The 21630-nt window shown below is 38.9% G+C and overlaps 1 pseudogene; it reads left to right on the top strand.

Annotated features, from left to right (window-relative positions):
• Nucleotides 1-3018: 3018 nt before the first annotated feature.
• LOC122652459 lies at nucleotides 3019-16240 on the top strand (annotated as a pseudogene).
• The last annotated feature ends 5390 nt before the right edge of the window (nucleotides 16241-21630 follow it).

Raw genomic sequence — 21630 nt, 5'->3', positions numbered from 1 at the left:
TGCAATCGTAGACATAGGCATTGCCAAAATATCACGGGCTAGCCAAGCCAAATCAGGATATTGGCCCTCAAATTCCTTGCAATATGCTAAAACATCATATTCCTTGGTTGATGGTTTTCAATCTTCTGCAAGGTATTGGTCCAATTCAGACTTCTCATCAGCTCTAGGCTTCTTCCTTTTTGACTACTTAGTGGACGGATCCTTAACCTCCTCATAACCAGAAGTCAAAGACGACCACAGCTCTTTCGTCATGCTCTTGTATTCGCTATAAAGTCGGCGCACAGCTGATCTCACACGGTCAATAGACTCATCAATCAGTAATTTATCATCACCATGGATCTCTTCATATACCCACTCAATAACTCCCAACTTATAACGGGGATCAAAAACAACAGCAATGGATAAAATCAGTGAATATTTCTCCCAATATTTATTGAATTTCTCTATCATGGTAGATACCATCTCCAACATAAAATCTCCCTCAAATAAAGACCCATCATTCAAAAGCATATGAATACGAACCACATTTACAAAATATAAGTTGGAGGTTGGATACTTTGAACCAGATAATTGCTTTGTGATTCCATCAAAAGCTTTCAAAAAGTTCGTAATTTTTTGAATCTTTGCCCACTCCTCCTCAGTAAGGCGATCTCTATAGTTTGACTCTAAATTCTCAAAATTGTCAAAAGCTTGACGATAGAACAAAACATCATCAAGCATTTGGAATGTTGAATTCCATCTTGTACTAACATCTCCATGTAAGCCCCTCTTGGTGTTCAAACCTATTTGCAGACAACTTTCTACAAATCTCACCTTCCTTGCTTGAGAACTCTTTACAAATTTTACACTGTCTCGTACCTTCTGAACTGCTTTATCAATCAGTTTGATACCATCTAGCACAATGAGGTTCAAGATATGTGCACAACAACGAATGTGAAAAAATTCCCCCTTACACACTAATGCACCTTTTGTATTCAAATTTGTTCTCAAATGAGAAACAAATACATCATTTGCACTTGCATTATTTACTGTACAAGAAAACAATCTCCCTTCAATCCCCCACTCAGTCAAAATCTTGTCAACTACCTCACAAATATGTGCACCCGTGTGTGGAGGAGTCAAGGCTGTAAATTTGATCAATCTCTTATGTAAAACCCATGACTTATCAATATAGTGGGCTGTAAGAGTCATATAACCATCGTTGGAGATGGAGGTCCACAAATCGTGGTCACTGAAACCCTCCCAGCAGAACTTTTGACCGCATCTGATGTTGTGCTTTTCCTTCTTAAATACCCTTTGAATATCACTCAAAAGTGTATTTCTACTAATGGGGGTGTACTCAGGTTATATATATAACATCAACTTCCTAAATTCTTCATACTCTACAAATCTTAAAGGGAGTTCATTTTTGACAATTAGAGTCAAAATCATCTCACGAACAACTTCGGGGTCAATCTTCAAATCACTCACATTTAACTTCCCACTAGATGATTGTAGAAACATTTGCTTTATGTCCAAGTTCTCACATTTTGGACACCTTTTCATGTGACTATTCAAGCTAGAAGTCCCATTTTTGTTAGGGTCAGCCAAGAATAATGCTCCACATTTAGTGCATTGAGCCCTAGGCTTTCCATCAGGACAGTCTTTTGGATCTGCTTCTTTGAGCCAATTACTGGTCCAACATAATGCTGTCCTAGCCTTGGGTTTTCTCTTAGGAGGGGAAGTAGTTTCCTTTTTAACCTCTATTGTTATCCCAGGCACAGACCCAATCATAAGGGGATGTGGTACTAGATTACCATCATTTGACTCTTTCATCTCAATTTCAGACTTTTCCATTTTACCAATGAAGAGAAAATACAATATCTAAAGCACCTACAAATACAAAAAAAATATTAAACATATTAAAACAAACTCATAATTTAATCCATATTAGCATGCACGTATTAGAAACACAAATATAGTGAAACATTTTATCATTTCTTAAACTATATAATTCTGTATGTAATAAGATTATAAGAGGTTACAATTATAGTTAAATTTATTATAAATAAATAATGATAAAAAATTAGTAAAACATAAACTGACAAAAGAATACTGAATCCAACTTAGTGGATTCTTCAATTTAAGTATTTCCATTATGTCACAAAGAGACAAACTTGACAAACAATATTTTATTCTTTTGGTAAAGCTGACAAAGAATCCTTGCCATTATGTCACAAAGAGACAAACTTGACCAACAATACTTTATTCTTTTGGTAAAGCTAATCCTTTCAATTTTGCACTTTTGTAGAGGGGCAACATGAATCTGAGATTATGAGGAGATATCCCAAAATCCCAAATGCCTCATCATGCATTAGATGGGTATGGGAAAATCAAAAACAGTATTATTTTTGTTATGGCCCTCATGTGAGAGAGATGTTATCAAAAAAATCATGTGAGAGAGACACCAAAAGACACAACCCACCCATGGTCGAGAGAAGCTCAAGAACTTAGACAATAATCAATAAACTATTGAAAAAACTGATTGCTAACAGTATTGAGATTTACCTCTTCTTGCAGTAAAGAGTAAAAAATCAGTATGGAACTCCACTGTAACTTTGAAACCACTCTAAGAGATGAGACCGTGAAGAAGACAAAGTGAAGTGAACGACTCAACGTTGAGGAGAGGCGGCCTGCGACGTAAAGACGATTTCGCAGCCGTGTTAATTGGTGAGTATGTAACTAACTACTAAAGCCTAAAGGGTAAAAAGTAAAGGGATTAGTCAATTAGGGTAAAACATAAAAGGGAAGAGGATTAGACAGTTATGGACTCTTGGATTCTATCCAGTCCTATTCGGTTCAAAATTGGCGGTTAATCGACGATTATCCGGTTCAAAACCGAACTGAACTGGATAGAGAACATGTGAAATCAGAATCACATCATTTTTTTGCGGTCCAATTCAGTTCGATCTTAAACAGTCAGTTCTGGTTTCGATATTCGGTTTTGGTTTCATTTTGACACCCTTATGACACCAGCAGAGTTGCAACATGTCTGTCGGCAAATGGGTTTATGATCCATTGTACCCTCTTTATGATTTAACTTGCCCTTATCTTAGTGATGTAGTTAGTTGTCAAAGAAATGGAAGACCAAATTCAAACTACGAGAAATGGAAGTGGGAGCCGCATGGCTGTGCAATTCCTAGGTAAATTAACTCTTTTATCTCACCAAGTTCTAGTTTTTCTACTTAGGAGGTTAATATGAGAGATTTTTAACCTTTGCAGAGCATTTGTACATGTATACACTACTGTTGGAACACATACACTGGTTTTACATTAATTCATTTTCTCTTCTTTATTGGACTGAAGATTGGATATTATTGCCTTAACCTTTGAAGATTACAAGTGTGTACATATATATAGGAGAGGTGAGAGGAATCCACAAGATTGGAAACTCAATCACCTTTACCATATAGAGAGAGATGTAATTGAAAGGATATTGAGATTGAGAGAGAAAGCATACAATTATAGAAAGCTAGCTAACGGTAAGATAAGATGCATGGGATTGCATGCAATGATGGTAAGAGCCAAGATGGTAAGTGCCAAGATGGAAAGCTGTTATGACTGATACACCCCCTCAAGATGAAGATTCGAGAGATCGAATCTTCAGCTTGTCCCGAAGGAAAGAAAACATGTCGTACCGAGCCCCTTAGTCATAATGTCCGTAATCTGGTCTTTTATGGAAATAAATCGGACTTGGAGTTCCTTTTTGGCAACTTTATCACGCACAACATGGAATTCGATCTCTATGTGCTTGGTGCGGGCATGAAAGACCGGATTGGCGGAGAGATAAGTGGCTCCAATGTTGTCGCACCATAACACCGGGGCCTGGGTCGGGGACAGATTGAGTTCACCAAATACAGACTGGAGCCAAGTTAGCTCAGCACAGGCATCAGCAAGTGCTTTATATTCTGATTCAGTGGATGACCGAGCAACTGTCTTCTGTTTCTTTAAGGCCCAAGAGATCAGATTCGGGCCCATATAGATTGCATATCCACCTGTAGATTTTTTATCATCATTGTCACCAGCCCAATCAGCATCAATGAACGCCTGAAGATCCTAAGAAGAGGATTTTATGATGCGAAGGCCATATTTCATAGTATGCTTGAGATAGCGTAGAATCCTTTTCACTATGGACCAATGGTCTTCAGTTGGGTTGTGCATGAACTGGCACACCCGATTCATTGAGAAGGCTACATCAGGATGGGTTAGGGTAATATACTGAAGTGCGCCAATGATAGACCTGTATTGAGTCGGATCTGAGTGTGCGACACCCCCTGTAGAGGAGGTTTTATCGATGGTGGCCATCGGTGTGAGAACTGGTTTGCAGTCAACCATGCCAGCTCGCTATAAGAGATTAGCAATGTAACGGGTTTGAGATAGAATAACCCCATCTGGCTGATATGTGGCCTCAATACCTAGAAAGAAATTCAAATGACCAAGGTCCTTGATGGAGAACTCCGAAGCAAGCTGTTGGAGTAGAGTAGTGATGTGCGTAGGCTGGTTCCCTGTAACCAGTATGTCATCTACATAAACCAAGACATAAGTTACCATGTGGCCCTGTCTGTATATAAACAAAGATGGATCAGTGTGGGATGCCCAAAAACCAGTCCCAATTAATAAACTGAGAAAGACGGCTGAACCAAGCCCATATAAATACTTGTGCAACTTGCAGACATGGTGAGGCTGATTGGAATCTTCAAAACCCTGGGGTTGTGTCATATAGACTTCTTCATTAAGAATGCCATGTAGAAAGGCATTTTGAATGTCTAGTTAACTAACGGCCCAGCCATTGGAAATAGCCATTGTGAGAACGGTCTGAATTGTTGTGGGCTTTATAATTGGGCTAAAGGTTTCATCATAATCGAGGCCATGCTGATAGTGAAACCCCTTAGCAACAAGTCAGGCCTTATACCGCTCAATCGTACCATCCGCCTTCCACTTGATCTTGTACACCCATTTACAACCAACCACATTGACATTAGTAGGAGGTGGGACTAAAGACCAAGTGTCATTCCGTAATAGGGCCATAACCTCTTCAGACATGGCCAATCTCCACTCATGCTCCTTAGCAGCCTGAGAATAACAAGTGGGTTCATTAAGGGGAGGTGGTGAGGTTGGGTTTGGGTTTGGGGGAATAAGGGTGTGTACGGTAGTGGAGGGTTCATTAAGGGGAATAAGGGCGTGTACGGCATGGGGGGTGGTTGGAGGGGTTGAAGTTGGTGATGGGGACGGGCTAGGTGAGGGAGATGGGGAGGCCACGTTGGATGGTGGGGGAGGGGTAGGAGGTGGTAATGGTGTGATGGATGGTTGTTTGAGTTAAAATAAAACCGCAAGCGTACGGGTCAATCGTAGCTACGGGTCGAACACGAGGAGATATACGCCACTCTATTTAACTAACTTAAAAGTAATGCAAAATGAACCAAATTAAAGTGTTAAATTAAACTAATTAAACTAACGAAAATCAATGCATCCTAACTCATAAGCATCTGACAAAATTAAGGGATTAAATCGGCGTCCTAACACATGAGCATCTAACCTATCAAACTAAAGCGAATTGAAAGGAATAATAAAAACGCAGCCACACTTCATAATCACATAAAAAGAAATAAGGGAATAAAAGTGCATCCACATACCACAACCATATAAAAAAAAAATAAAAGAAATAGAGGGAGAAGAAGAAGAAGATAGAGAGAGATATAGGAAAGGGAGAATGAGATTAAGGGTTTAGAGAATGAGATACCTTGATGTGCTTGAATACTTGAATAAACTCACCATGGCTTCCTCTTCTAAATCTCCATGTCTTGTCATCAACATAGGAACTTAGACTAGGAAGCTTTAAACTAAAACTATTACAACCATTAAACTAGACTTATGAAATCAAAACTAAGAACTTGAAATCAAAACTAAGAACTTAAGCCAAAAATAGGAAAAGAAGAGAAAATTTCACTAAGTGAATGAAATAAAAATTACACTAAAAAACTGAATTAAAATTGAACTAGAAACTAACTAAAAACTGAACTAAAAAACTACTAACTTCTTACAACCCAAAGGGCAAGGGGTATTTATAGGGGAAGAGAGGAGAAGAGAGAAGGGGGAAGTGTAGGAGAAATATTCCCTAAGAAAAGAGAATATTCTCTTCTCCTTCCTCTTTTACAATGCCTTAAATCCTAAGAAAAAAAAAAAAATAGAAAGAAGAAGAAGAAGATTATTTACATAGACCTTCTATTTTTAGAAAAGTAAATTTCTAATTCTAACTTGTGCTTCCTTTTCTTTGTAGATATCTTCTCCAAGCAATAAAATCAAAGCATCTTTGATTTTTCAACTTTCCATAGATGAGAAAATATCTTTCAAAATAAATCTATCCCAAGTAGAGTTCCAGAAGTGCCCTTGAGAAGTTGAAGGAGAGAGAGAGTAAGGGTGATGACTAGGATTCCTTCAAGAATAAATAAAATACCCATTCTGTCCTTCAGAAAACGTGGAGCATGGGGTGCTTATATAGGTCTCACCATTGTGTTCCTTGCGAAAAATCACACAAAATAGACCCAAATTTCATCCAATTCGGAGTTGGGGAGCCCAAGATATCTCAAGTTGAAGTTGGACTGTCCAGAGCCTTCCAATTGGAATCTTTCGGGTACAGTAAAGTAACTTCTAATAATTGCATTAAGGCTCCTAAAATCCGAACTTTCGCTTCACTTTGTCCCCATCCGACTGTCAATAATTATAAATAAACCCCTACAGACCATTTTCACGCTCGTTCAAAACGGCCATAACTTCTTCGTTTCAACTCGGAATTAAGTGACGTTTGAACCATTGCGAAGCTGACTCGATGGGCTATGCATCCATTTACACTTCTAAAAAGCTTAAAAACATCTCCTTAGCATCATCTCCTTCATTTTCACAAGAATTCACCTAAACCCTGAAAAGCATAAGAAAGCACCGAGTAACTCTGTTCAATGTGGTAAAATGTATAATTTATGCCCTAAAATTTCACACATAAATGTGCTCATCAGATTCCCCCACACTTGAACGTTACTTGTCCTCAAGTAAAGCAAAAACAAAAACTAACCTAGAATGCAGAAAATCCTAACTCACTTTCGTAGGAATCACGGTTGCACTTAGCATGTGCAACAAGCCTTTAAACCCCTAGGTTACCCCTAGTGGACGAGTTGTGTCTCGTGGGTGTTTGCAGTGAATATACACCCAAAATTCAATTGTAAATAAATGCTGCAAATTTTAATCATGGCATAAGTAGAACAGTGCACATAATCCCAAAAAGTGTTCAACTAAAGATCAAGGAGCCAAAGGTTCCCCCACACTTGAATTTTATCACCCCACATCAATTCAAGTAACAAGTATGCATCAAGTTCAAGGGATCTCCTCATATTTTCTGAACACTACTCACCTTCAAGTAAACCCCCCATAGCATCGATGGAACCAAAGACTTAGGCATTGAGTATTGTTGACCATACTTTTTTTTTTTCAGGCATTAAGGCAAAAGTTTTTTCTTTCTCAACCACAAACTCTATTTCTACTCCACTACTGTTCTCTGAATGACATGGTGGAGCATACACCAGACACCCAAATACTTGGTAGCTTCACTTTTTGCATATATCCATAAGACATTGAGACATTGAGACATTGATGCAAGAGTTTTTTTTTTTTTTTTTTTAGTTTCTTTCCAAGGAATTTCGATCAAGTCACCCTGCTTCATGAGGCACAGTGCTCTGTCTAGTCCCAAGGAATTCCACTTTCTTTTCTGTTCCTTGCTTTAGTTTCTTTTTTCATTCACTTCCACTTTCATGTCTTGCCTTGCCACAAACAAATTGGTCTCAACTACTAGCCAAAAGATCAAAGGGTCCATAAAACACATAGAGGAATCTAGCCATCAAATGAAATAACGCTCATATTTTTCAATTCAATCCCTCTCACCGGATACAAACCAATTATCATCCTTGAAAAGGGATTTTTTATTATTTCGCATGTTAGAACACCTAACTCCCTCTTTCTCTCGCTTTGCAATCAAAGAGACATATGCACAAAATCAAACTATTGTCACAATCAAAATTCACCAATTAAGCCCAACATCCCCCCCACACTTAATTCATGCAGTGTCCCCAATGCATGCATAAAAGAAAGAATAAGGACAAGGGAGGAGATGAAGGGGTTTACCGGATATAATCAACAAAGAGGATCATGAAGAATCATGAGCTCTACAAAAAGTGCTAGGAACAGCAACAGAAATCTCAATCCATGGCCAGTAAATGGAGAAATAGCTTCAGACCCAGAAAACACTCGACCATGAATTTTAGTAAAATGAGAAATAATATAAAAGTTAAGCACAATTGAGAAATATCCAATAGAAAAAACTGTCCTCATGGGACAGTGGAAAATGAAGGCACTAAAACTCAGGCCATAAATCCTTCCCTTCTCTCCCATTTGCAATGTAGAACACCTATCATTCTTTGAAAAACCAATCAAAAATGGATCACAATAAGCATAAAAAGGATTATGAATAACCTCATCTAAATAATCATCAAAAATTGGAGGCTTACTCAAATCAATTCTAGCAATACAACTATCCCCTCTTTGCATAACTTGGTTTGCCAAATAAGGATCATGGAAATATGCTTGAAAGGCATTATGACTAACATTGTCCTCCTCAACAAAATCGTCAAACCTAGGAGGTTTGGACAAATCAACATGTGAAACAATGGAATCCTCAAAATGACAATTATCTAAGTTTTCCAAAGAGAGAGGGGGAGATCGAATTTCCTGGCTTTTTATGTTATCATGAAAATCTGATTCTAAATCAATAAATTCACTAGGCTCACTAAAATCAGAAATTTCAGGCAAATGGTGGACTTCCCCAGGTAGCTCATCAAACCTTGCTTCACTAATATCTTGAAGAGACTCAATCTCAACAAATAAATCATCATGAAAAGCAGCTTGTTGGGAATGACGCTCATTAACCTCAAACTGGGGTGGTGGACTTTCAATATCATTAAACTGGGGATGGGGCGGTTCAGGCTGACTAGGTAATGTACCCGTTTCCTCCTCTTGCACCATGGTTATCAGTTGAGAGAGTTGCTTCTCCATGGTATTTTGGCTTGTTGTGAGAAGGTCTATGTATTTCTCAAGCTCATTTAGTCTGGCCTCCTCACCCATGTTTTGAAACTCAAGGGGTTGGTGATATGGTTTAAGGAGAGGTGGTCCGTTAAGATTTAATGGAGGGTTGGGCATTGGAGGACCAAACTGACCATGATATTGGAAATTGGGTGGTCCAGCTTGGTTATTCCATTGATCCCATAAGAAATCGGGATGATCACTCCACCCCTGATTGTAAGTGCCAAAAGAATTGTATTGAAATTGAAAACTCACATTCTCATCACCATAGTTACCCCCATACAGATTAGGGCATCCTTCCATAACATTGATTGTTTGGGGATGTAACCAATCAAAATTTTTTGAAAGCCCATAGTTGGGTTGGGGAGCAAAATTGTACTGGGGTGGTGCAAAATTATTCTCTATCTCACTACTTTTAGCTTCCTTAACCTGTTTAAACATTTCCTCCAAAATCATGGTTGCCTTAGCATAGGTCCATCTTTCCCCCAAAGTCTTATTTGGAAGTGTATCTCCCATAATTCTAAACTAACCACCTATCCCAAATTGAGGTCTCCCATACAAAAAAAAAAATTTAAAGAAAAATAAAAGACTAGAAAAAAAAATACTAAAAACAAGAGGGAGCCCAAGGTAGATAGTGCATCTATCCCTCAGAAATCGAAACAATGGTTCCAAAGCTGTAAGGTTGCCATATAGGTTGACAGCAAGGGAACCCGTATAGTCTTCACGAGCCACCTACGGGCGACTCCAAATGGATTCTGATGTAGGGTGGAGGACTACTATACGTTTATGTTTCCAACGCTCTCACTATGTCGCTTTCCTGCTATCAAGAGTGATCACCTCCAAAGATAAGTCACATGCCAATCCAAACCACCCAACGAATCAAGGGGCACCAAGATTAGCTGGGTTTGGGCATATGAAGGACTTTAGATTGGGCGCACACTATTTGAAACAGAAGAGAAACAAGAGGAGGTTTTCAAAAACTAATTTTTTTTTTTTTTCAGAAAAAGAAGAGAAAATAATAAACTAAAACACTTCGAACTACTTAAAAATCAGAAAAATAAAATGGACTATAATCTCCCCGGCAACGGCGCCAAAAACTTGTTTGAGTTAAAATAAAACCGCAAGCGTACGGGTCAATCGTAGCTACGGGTCGAACACGAGGAGATATACGCCACTCTATTTAACTAACTTAAAAATAATGCAAAATGAACCAAATTAAAGTGTTAAATTAAACTAATTAAACTAACGAAAATCAATGCATCCTAACTCATAAGCATCTGACAAAATTAAGGGATTAAATCGGCGTCCTAACACATGAGCATCTAACCTATCAAACTAAAGCGAATTGAAAGGAATAATAAAAACGCAGCCACACTTCATAATCACATAAAAAGAAATAAGGGAATAAAAGTGCATCCACATACCACAACCATATAAAAAAAAATAAAAGAAATAGAGGGAGAAGAAGAAGAAGATAGAGAGAGATATAGGAAAGGGAGAATGAGATTAAGGGTTTAGAGAATGAGATACCTTGATGTGCTTGAATACTTGAATAAACTCACCATGGCTTCCTCTTCTAAATCTCCATGTCTTGTCATCAACATAGGAACTTAGACTAGGAAGCTTTAAACTAAAACTATTACAACCATTAAACTAGACTTATGAAATCAAAACTAAGAACTTGAAATCAAAACTAAGAACTTAAGCCAAAAATAGGAAAAGAAGAGAAAATTTCACTAAGTGAATGAAATAAAAATTACACTAAAAAACTGAATTAAAATTGAACTAGAAACTAACTAAAAACTGAACTAAAAAACTACTAACTTCTTACAACCCAAAGGGCAAGGGGTATTTATAGGGGAAGAGAGGAGAAGAGAGAAGGGGGAAGTGTAGGAGAAATATTCCCTAAGAAAAGAGAATATTCTCTTCTCCTTCCTCTTTTACAATGCCTTAAATCCTAAGAAAAAAAGAAAAAAATAGAAAGAAGAAGAAGAGAAGATTATTTACATAGACCTTCTATTTTTAGAAAAGTAAATTTCTAATTCTAACTTGTGCTTCCTTTTCTTTGTAGATATCTTCTCCAAGCAATAAAATCAAAGCATCTTTGATTTTTCAACTTTCCATAGATGAGAAAATATCTTTCAAAATAAATCTATCCCAAGTAGAGTTCCAGAAGTGCCCTTGAGAAGTTGAAGGAGAGAGAGAGTAAGGGTGATGACTAGGATTCCTTCAAGAATAAATAAAATACCCATTCTGTCCTTCAGAAAACGTGGAGCATGGGGTGCTTATATAGGTCTCACCATTGTGTTCCTTGCGAAAAATCACACAAAATAGACCCAAATTTCATCCAATTCGGAGTTGGGGAGCCCAAGATATCTCAAGTTGAAGTTGGACTGTCCAGAGCCTTCCAATTGGAATCTTTCGGGTACAGTAAAGTAACTTCTAATAATTGCATTAAGGCTCCTAAAATCCGAACTTTCGCTTCACTTTGTCCCCATCCGACTGTCAATAATTATAAATAAACCCCTACAGACCATTTTCACGCGTCGTTACGAAAACGGCCATAACTTCTTCGTTTCAACTCGGAATTAAGTGACGTTTGAACCATTGCGAAGCTGACTCGATGGGCTATGCATCCATTTACACTTCTAAAAAGCTTAAAAACATCTCCTTAGCATCATCTCCTTCATTTTCACAAGAATTCACCTAAACCCTGAAAAGCATAAGAAAGCACCGAGTAACTCTGTTCAATGTGGTAAAATGTATAATTTATGCCCTAAAATTTCACACATAAATGTGCTCATCAGTGGTGGTAGGAGAGTGGGAGGGGGTTGGTCTGGAAAAATGGTGAGGGAAAGGGAAACCCAAGATGAGGGTGAAGATGGGGAGGGGGATGGTGTGTTGGCTGCTTCCCGAAAAGGAAAGTGTGATTCATCAAACCTGACATGGCGAGCGATGTAAATTCACCCAAACTCAATATGCATACAACGGTAACCATGGTGATGGTAACTATACCCTAGGAAGGCACAAGGAGCAGACCTTGGATCCATTTTATGACTGTTGTAGGGTCAAAGAAATGGGAAGCAGAGACACTCAAAAACCTTAAGAAAATTGTAATCAGGTGTATGATTTGAGACTAACTGAAAAGGGGAAACATTGCCAATGGTAGGAGAAGGCATCCGATTAATGAGGTACACTACCATTTCAAAGGCATAATCCCAATAAGCCTGTGGGACCGAACCTTGGGCCAAGAGAGTGAGCCCAATTTCAGCAATATGGCGGTTGCGCCTTTCGACAGTGCCCTGTTGTTCATGAGTATGAGAGCAGGATATATGATGATGGATGCCAAGAGAGGCAAAATAGGAGGTGAGGGAGCGGTACTCCCCTCCCCAATCAGTTTGGACATTTTTTATTTTTCTAGAAAATTGCCGCTCAACAAGGGCCTAAAATTGTTTGAAAGTGGTAAACGCATCAGATTTAACTTTTAACGGATAAAACCAAATAAACTTAGTAAAATCATCCACAAAAATAATAAAATAGCGATGTCCAAGAGAAGAAATGGTAGGGGATGGTCCCCAAATGTCACTAAATATCAAATCAAGAGGAAAACTGCTACGATTATTGGTTTCACGAAGACTCAAACGGCAAGATTTACCAATCTAGCAGGCGGAGCACAAGTGAGGCGATGAAGGAAGCTTGATGTCACAAAGCATGAGTTAAAGAGAACGATCATTGGGATGGCCAAGCCATTGATGCCAACGATCATAAAAAGCAAGATGTGCAAGATGGATTGATGGAGAAGATGGCTGGATCGACGGCAAGTAGTAGAGACCATTGTGGCTAGGTCCCGTAAGTAGAATTTGATTGGACATCGAATCCTTCACATGAAAATAAGAGGCATGAAATTTAAAAAACACATTATTGTCAGAAGCATATTTATTGACAGAAAGCAAAGAAGTAGTGAGAGATGGAACATGCAAAATATAAGAAAGAACCAAAGAACGAGACGAGGAAGGGAGAGAAGAGGACCCCACATGTGAGATAGGGACATAATTACCATCACCAACCATAAGACTATTCTTACCACTGTACGGAGCATAAGAGGACAAAGATTGCAGATCTGGGGTCGCATGATGTGTTGCACTAGTATCGGGAAGCCAATGGTGAAGGCCGGTTGGGGTAGGTGGTGGTGGGGGTTGGTGGTAAGGAGGGTGGTTCGGTTGGGGAGGGTATTGCATGGGTGGAGTGGGCAGAAATGGTGGTTGATTTGTAGTTAGATGGGCTGAAGGTTGGGTATAGGACTGATGGGTAGGGGGAAAAGCAAGCGGAGTGGGTTGACTAGGTGATTTATTGCGATAATAGCACATCGGGGCTTGATGATTGGTCCGTCCATAGATTGTACAAGGACTATGGGCATATGCATTAGAACGCCCAAATCCACTAGGGCCAGTAGGAGCACCACGGCCTCCCCTACCATGACCACGACCACGACTAGTGGAAGAGCCACGACCGTAAGGGTGAGAGGGAGGGTCGCGAGATGGTTGAGCAATGTTGGCAGCAGCATTGGTAGTCGGATCGGACACGGCCTGGCGCGATGCAATGAGGTACTCACGGCTGAGAAGCAGCCCATGAAGTTCAGTGTATGAGATTGGTTCCCTGCGATCCATCGCAGCAGAGACCACATATTCAAACTCAGGATGAAGAGCACGAAATATATGTATGTTTAAATCCTCCGTGGGGAGGGGTTTTCTTATAGCTCTGAGCTCATCAGAGAAGGACTTGGCCCGATGGAGAAACTGAGTAATGGTCTCCTCGGGTTTCTGTACTAGATTCTGGAGGGCCACATTAAGGGAGAGGATGTGTGTGGTAGAGGCAGAACTGAAGGCTGCATGAAGGGCATCCCATATTTCTTTACTTGTGTCATGCCCAACGGCGAGAGGCATTGCATCATCGGAGAGGGAGGAGATAATAATACTCATGATAGAGGCATCCTTTTCGTGCCAGGCATCAACTTTGGTTGCATCAGAAGGACATGGATTAGAGCCATCAGCATGGCCATAGAATCGTTGGCCTTTGAGGTAAGGAACTATTTGAGTCTTCCAACAGACAGTTTTTGGGAGTTAACTTATGAGTGAGGATTTGACTAAGGGAGGGCTTGTGAGATGGAGATGAGGGAGGAGAAGTCATGGCCAAAGGAAAATCGTTGGGGAGGGAGGGAGGATTGAAAATGCTCTTTGGAGCTTAATTGCTCATGATACCATATTGGATTGAAGATTGGATATTATTGCCTTAACCTTTGAAGATTACAAGTGTATACATATATATAGGAGAGGTGAGAGGAATCCACAAGATTGGAAACTCAATCACCTTTACCATATAGAGAGAGATGTGATTGAAAGGATATTGGGATTGAGAGAGATTGCATACAATTATAGAAAGCTAGCTAATGGTAAGATAGGATTGCATGGGATTGAATGTAATGATGGTAAGAGCCAAGATGGAAAGCTGTTATGACTGATATTCTTGATCAATTCACAGGTTTAATGCATTGAATTTTCTTGGGAAGATGAGGAGGAAGAGGATAATGTTGGTGGGAGATTTAATCAGGAATCAGTGGGAGTCTCTTGTTTGCCTTGTTTAATCAATCATTCCCACTGAGCGAAAGATTGTAACCTACACTGGTCCAACCATGGCCTTCCATGCCTTGGTAAAATCTTGCACCTTCATCATAATTTGGTTTGATTTGTTAATTTATCTATTGCGATTAAGTGGATCTAATGTACTTGGAAGAAAAGAAAATTAAGTTTTCCGTCTTCACCTTCCTTTCTATCTTCTTGTTTGAGACCATAATTTCAGTAAACTGTCCAGTGACATGAACATCCATAATGTGTGCAGGATTTTGAAGCATCGATAGAGTTTTGTTGGGCTCCATTTCTAGTGGAATTGAAGAGGGAGGGACCTCAGAATAAAAGAATTTTACATTTGGATAAAATAGAGAAGAATGCAAGATTTTGGAGAGGTGTTGATATTCTTGTGTTCGATTCAGCTCATTGGTGGACACACACTAGTGATTCAACAACGTATGATAAGAATCAACACCTACATGTTAAAAATTAATGATTACAAAAGAAGAATGAAAAGAGAATCACACACACGAACACATAACACAACGATTTCGGCCGAGTGATAATAGCTTCCATTATTCGGATGAAGAAATTACAAAACCCTAACACCCCAAATCTTTGAGAGATTACTCCTATATATAGAACGTTTTGAAGCTTTACAATATAGAGAAGAAAATCTAATCCCCAAAGGTATAAACTACCCCGGTAGTGATGAAAAGTGAACAGTACTTCTTAGATTAGACTGAGATCAAGCTTCACCGATAACACTACATATTGTAGCCATGTAGGTGTAGCCTAGCTATTGCAAAATTAGAGAATTTTTAAGCTTCTTTAATAATCAAACTGTGGATGTTAATTTGCAGGTGGGATCTTTTAATGGAGGGGAATAAAATGTTCACAAATATGAACCCAATGGTTGGTTATGAGAAGGGTCTCACTACATGGGCTAGATGGGTAGAAGTAAACCTGGACCCTCGACAAACACGTGTTATTTTCTGAAGCGTGTCACCTCAGCACAATAGGTGATATTCATCCATTAATTGATCCATCAACTATAGTACTAATGAGATATTAGCTAGGTTTTTAACTGTGTATAATTTTGGGCTTTTCAACAGAGAAAGTGGATGGAAATGCTACAACCAAAGAGCGCCTATGGAGGAGTACTTGAGTCACCAGCTTCATGTTCCAGGACAATTGAAAATACTTCAAGGGGTGCTGAAACAGATGAGATTTCCAGTATACTTGCAAGATATCACAAGAATGTCTGCGCTTAGAAGAGATGGTCATCCATCAGTGTATGCCAGGGCTTTGGACCAGCAGAAGAGGCAGCACACTAGAGACTACACTTCTGACTGTAGCCACTGGTGCCTCCCTGGAGTGCCTGATATCTGGAATGAGATGTTGAGTGCACTAATCTAACTAGCTTTATAAGCTTATAGAGAAACACAAAATACCACTCTACTCAAAATTAAAGGTTTAGTGTCTACTTGCTACGTTGTTCTCCATGACCTCCATTATATATACCAAAAAAAGGAAGTGTGGGTTGTTCGAAATAGATGGGTGGGACTTTTGAGTAATTTGTGAGTTGAAACTTTCTTTCAGGGTTTCTATCGTCTATAATATGCATGTATATATCCAATTGAGGTGTTGGGGAAGGATGATGACGCTGGCATATTTTGACACGGATTTGGCTCCTCTACGGCCGGGCAGTCGACCTACCATTGTGCGGCCCCATACACAAGTAGGGATGAAATGACCTCCTTACGCGTTGGACTCTTCTGTAGGCCAACAGGGAGTGTAGCGCACATCCAACGGCCTACAGTGTTTGGGCACGCAGCCCAACATCCCGTCTGTGTGTTGGCGGCTGCATGCCCAAGCACTGTGGGCCATCAGATGGTGCGCTACAGTTCTTGTCACGCTACAGAGGACCTAAATCCCTACCTTACCCATTGCTCGAGCACCTGGCCGGATGGGGTCCACACCCTACCTGTATGAGGCCGCACAAAGGTAGGTCGGCTACCCAACCGTAGAGGAGCCCGATCCATTGTGACACTACCTTCTTCGAAATGATGAAATCTGATAACTTGCGTACCTTTCACTCCATCAAAACAATGGAATAATGCATTGTAAAACCATCCATAAAATGGTCTTGTGGCAAAACTCATCGGATTTGTGGAAGGTTGGAAAGCAACCCAAAGAACAGGAACTTTGCCAGAGGAAGTGTGGTGCACCACAAGCACTACAACAAAAAGGGTTATAACTGCGTTTTTTTTTCAATAGTAAAAAGTCAAAAAATCCGCAGCAATAGCTTATAGCTGCGGATTACCTGCGGTTTTCTATTCGTAGCTACAAGTGTCATCGCTACGTCTGTAGCTGTGGATTTCCTACCGTAGGAAAAGGGTACTCTGTAGCTGCAGATTTTTAGATGCGGATTTTTCTGCAACAAATTTATAACTGCGGTTTTTTAGCTATGGTTATTTCTACAACAAATCTATAGCTGCGTATTTTTAGTTGTGGATTTTTCCACAACCAATCTATAGATGCGGATTTTTAGCCGCGGATTTTTCCGCAACAAATATATTAGCTACAGATTTTTTGCTACGGATTTATCCACTGTAAATATATAGCTACGAATTTTTTTCGCAGCAAATCTATAACTGCGGATTTTATATAGCTACGGCATTTTGTGCCCCAAGATTTACAACCGCGATTTTGAAGTTTTAGATTTTTTATGCAGCAAAATCTATAACTACGGATATTTTATTATGAATACATATAGCTGCAAACTGTGATAGCGGATTTATGAGCAACAGAAGCTATAACTATGGATTGTAACTGCGAATTTTTGAGTTTGTGGAATATTCTCTGTAATCAATATTAACAAAATTAACAGTTAACAATCATTTACTAAATACTCATGACAAAACCATAAATTGTATATCACTTTACCTTGTTGAGATGAAGAACCATTATGACTCGCTAAAGAAGAGTGATTCCTGTGTGGTGTTGAATCATCATGACCACCATAGGAATCAAGTACCTATCACACATATAAATAACAAAGGACTATTCTCAAAGTAAATAATAGTTAAAAATAATGACCAATAAATTATAACAGACAATAAAAAAAATCTCTTAAAATAAAAGTAACTCTTAAGACTAAGGTAATATAAGTTGTTTAGTGTGCAACTTCAAAAATTTGTATTACATGTCCCTCCGATCATAAAGAAGTGTGTGCAAGATATGCCATTCAAAATCTAAGATGTAATTCTTGATTGGTTAAGAAAAGTTTATTCATTTGGGTTTCCATTACGTCAACTTTATTTTGCAGTAAATTTACATGTTCATTATCTCTTCTCCTATCCTGCTCAAAGCTTATCCTGATTTCTCTAGAGTGACGAGAAACCGGAGAAGTTGTGAGATCCAATCCTAACCCACGAACACGTCCATGTCTATCTTTTTAGGGGCTCAGTTTATTCTGTGGGACTTCTGTCTAACTCTAAAAATAACTAAACAGGGCAACAACAAAACTTAATAAAGAAGTTAGAGAAGAACCCGGATCTAACTTAATAAAGAAGTTAGGAAGTTAGATCATGGGGTTATGTGAAATTATTTATTAGTTAGGAAGTTCTTCTCTAACTTCCATTTGGATAAGCTACAACTAACTAATTGACCATAATGTAGAAACATCCTTAAAATCATATAAATTAATTTCCTTAGGTCTTTCTAATTGATCATAATGCTAAAACATCCATAAAATCATATAAATTAATTCCCGTAATTAAGGGATTTGTAAAAAAATCATTGGTATTGTAAGATTTGTGGGTCTAAAGTTTCTCTGTTTGCTTTCTTTGTGCTTTTGAATACCGCAGTAATAGGTATTACATATTACAGCGTTTTTTAACTGCACTTTTGTCTCCACAGTTATAAAGGTATTTATTACTATGGTTTTTAAATACTGTAGCAATAAGTATCTCATATTCCTGCACATGAAGAAACCACAGTTACGGGACATTTATAGCTGCGCTTTTAAAAACTCGCAGTTAACTATCTGCAGCTATTAGTGTATTTGTTGTACTGTAGGGCTGCAACAGGGTCGGGTTGGGCCGGGCTTTTCAAAACCCTAGCCCAACCCTGAGTCCCCTTAGCTGGGCCCAAACCCGCCCTGACCCTGACTCAGGGCCAAAAAACCCTAACCCTAACCCTAACCTTGACGGGCCAAGCCCAGCCCAAGCCCGCCCTAATTGGCCCTGATTGGGCCAGGCTTGGTCTATTGGCCCTGACCCTGACCCTGGATGTCCTCAAAATAGAAGTCAGAATCCATTATTGTAAACCTACAATGGCTTTCAATGGAATTCCCACAGTGGCCACTACACTAATGGTGAAAAACATTTCAAAATAGAGTTGTATCATGAACCACTAATTTCCACATCAAATCGTAAAACTAAGAAGCATAAAAAAAGGTGAAAAGAAGAAAGATTACAGATACAAATCACTAAATGGACCATTGATTAGTGGATGCATTAACCCAAGATAGATTTCCAGAATCAGGATTGGAAAGTGGAATCGTCATGAGCCGTGGCATTTCAAAATTGATTTAAAAGAAGATATATGCATCCGAAACATACAGAGAAGAAAGATTGTAGCTGGACGAATGGAGATGGTGAAGGTGAATCTGCTGCTACAACCGCCTATGGAGCTTCTGCAATCGATGGGAAAAGATATGGATAAGAGGAACCGATTGCCATAGGGAAATATTCCATTATTTTGAGTTTGTAGGTCGCTACAATCACCAATAACCTCAGTCGTCGATGCCAACTTGACTGTCTGAAATCACTGCAAACGGCGTCGGAGAAGAAGGGGGCTAGGATTTGGTTTTCTTCACTACGAGAATGGGGAATGGGGGAAGGCTGCTGCGGCTGCTAGGGTTCGAATTAAATGGGAAACGAAGAGAATGGGATTTTGCGTTTTTTCTTGTTTTTAGACTTCACTTGCTTTGGGTTTTTTGTATTAACTATTAACTTTGAGTTTTGGACCGGTTTCTACAACAACCACAAAAAAAAAAAAAAAATAAAGGTTTTGGACCGGCCTGATCATTTTATAATTTGATATTTAAAGCACAGTTGGACACTTGAACCAGGTTTTAACTCGGTCAAGCTGAGTCACCAAGTCGATTAAAAAATATCATAAAATCTGATCAAGAGTCATGGACTCATGGACATTCGTCAGTTGTCAATCTTAGAAAATGACCAGACCCGGTGTTGATTAGTCTATATTTCCCTTGAATCGGTGATTTTGTCCTATTCCAAAAAAAAATTACTGAGTTAGGTCATTTATAGTTGGCTGATTGCAATCAGTCTAATTTTCGTTCTCTCTTACTCTCGCTTTTTGCTTCTGTAACATCTATGTCTTACTTTCCCCGATTTCCCCTGATTGTGGAGGTTGATGCCTTGATGGGTATAGTTTAGCACTAGAGGTCTAGAGAGCTAAACCAAATATGATTTTTTGGTTTTGAATCGACCCAAGTCGTAATTTTACTAATTCAATTCTCTATTGACATGGTTTGATTTTACTGGATATAAGCTCTGATTCTTACTTTGTTTTATTGGTCGCTCGTTGGTGTTTCGCCGACGACATTGTTGGCTAGACGTCGCCTTGTAGATCAAGGTTCTCACCTTTATTATGTGTTTTCTTGTTTGTTTGTTTTTTAAAATATAGTAGAAAAATTGAGCCTTATTTGATTCTACTTGTCTTTCGAAAAGAAAAAAAAAACCTGGTGACTCAGCCTTGTAAAACTCGATCAAGATGAGTCACATTTTTTTTTAATTTTTAATGCTATAAATATGATTATATTTATATCATTATATGACTTGGACAATTTATGACCCTCCTTGTCACTGGTCCCTTGTTATTGTTGGTCGTTTGTCGAGTTTATCATGACTCAGGTAAAATACGGAGTCTTATTTGACTCGGACAATTTTTGACTCAATCTAGTCAATTTTTACCCTGACCTAGTCTATATAGTACAGAGTCTACAAACTTTGCTCTTCTATAATCTACACGACTGTTGACTAGGTTTTCCAAAATTTTGACTCAACTCGGGTGACTTACCCCAAATAAAAACCCGACTTTCCAACTATGATGTAAAATAATTATATAATGTACTTAGAGGTCATATTTATGAACCCTATTTTTTATTTTAAAAAAATCAAAATAATAGAAACAGATTCATTGGTGACTTGGTATCATATTATCATATTTTGTAATATAATATCTCATATAATATAATATCATATTATCATTAATTCATTATATATAATCAAGGCCAAGACCAGGACCAGGGTCAAAACCAGGGCCAAAATCAGGGCCATAAATCAGGGCCAAAATCAGGGTCGGGCTAACCCTAGGACTCAACCCTGACCCGACCCGACCCGACCCTGACTCAAGGTTAGGAATTTTTGACCCTAACCCACCCTCAGGGCCAGAAATCTTAGCCCAAGCCCTGTTCGGGCTCAGGGCGGGTTCGGGCCGATAGGGCCAAACTTGCACCCCTATGTTGTAGTGAAGGGACATTTACCTTAGTATAATTTGTTAGGAAAAAGAATAATTATTATTTAATTTCCTAATACATTGAATCTTATTTATACGATAAGATTTCGTTTGGTGAGTCATTCACTCTAATTAGGAAACCCCTATGACTAAGTGGGAAGTTACAAAAACTCCTTTTAGTGAGGGATTTTCAAATTAGGGATAGAGTTTGACTCATCCAAGAAAGGGGAGAAACGGCTCACTCCTAGGGATGTAAATGGATATTCGTAAATCCGTATTTGATCCGCGTTCGTAT

The sequence above is a fragment of the Telopea speciosissima genome, chromosome 2, assembly GCF_018873765.1.
Source record: "Telopea speciosissima isolate NSW1024214 ecotype Mountain lineage chromosome 2, Tspe_v1, whole genome shotgun sequence".
Taxonomy (NCBI): Eukaryota; Viridiplantae; Streptophyta; class Magnoliopsida; order Proteales; family Proteaceae; genus Telopea; species Telopea speciosissima.
The sequence above is the reverse complement of the archived record's forward strand: the minus strand, read 5'-3'. Positions and strand labels throughout refer to the sequence as shown.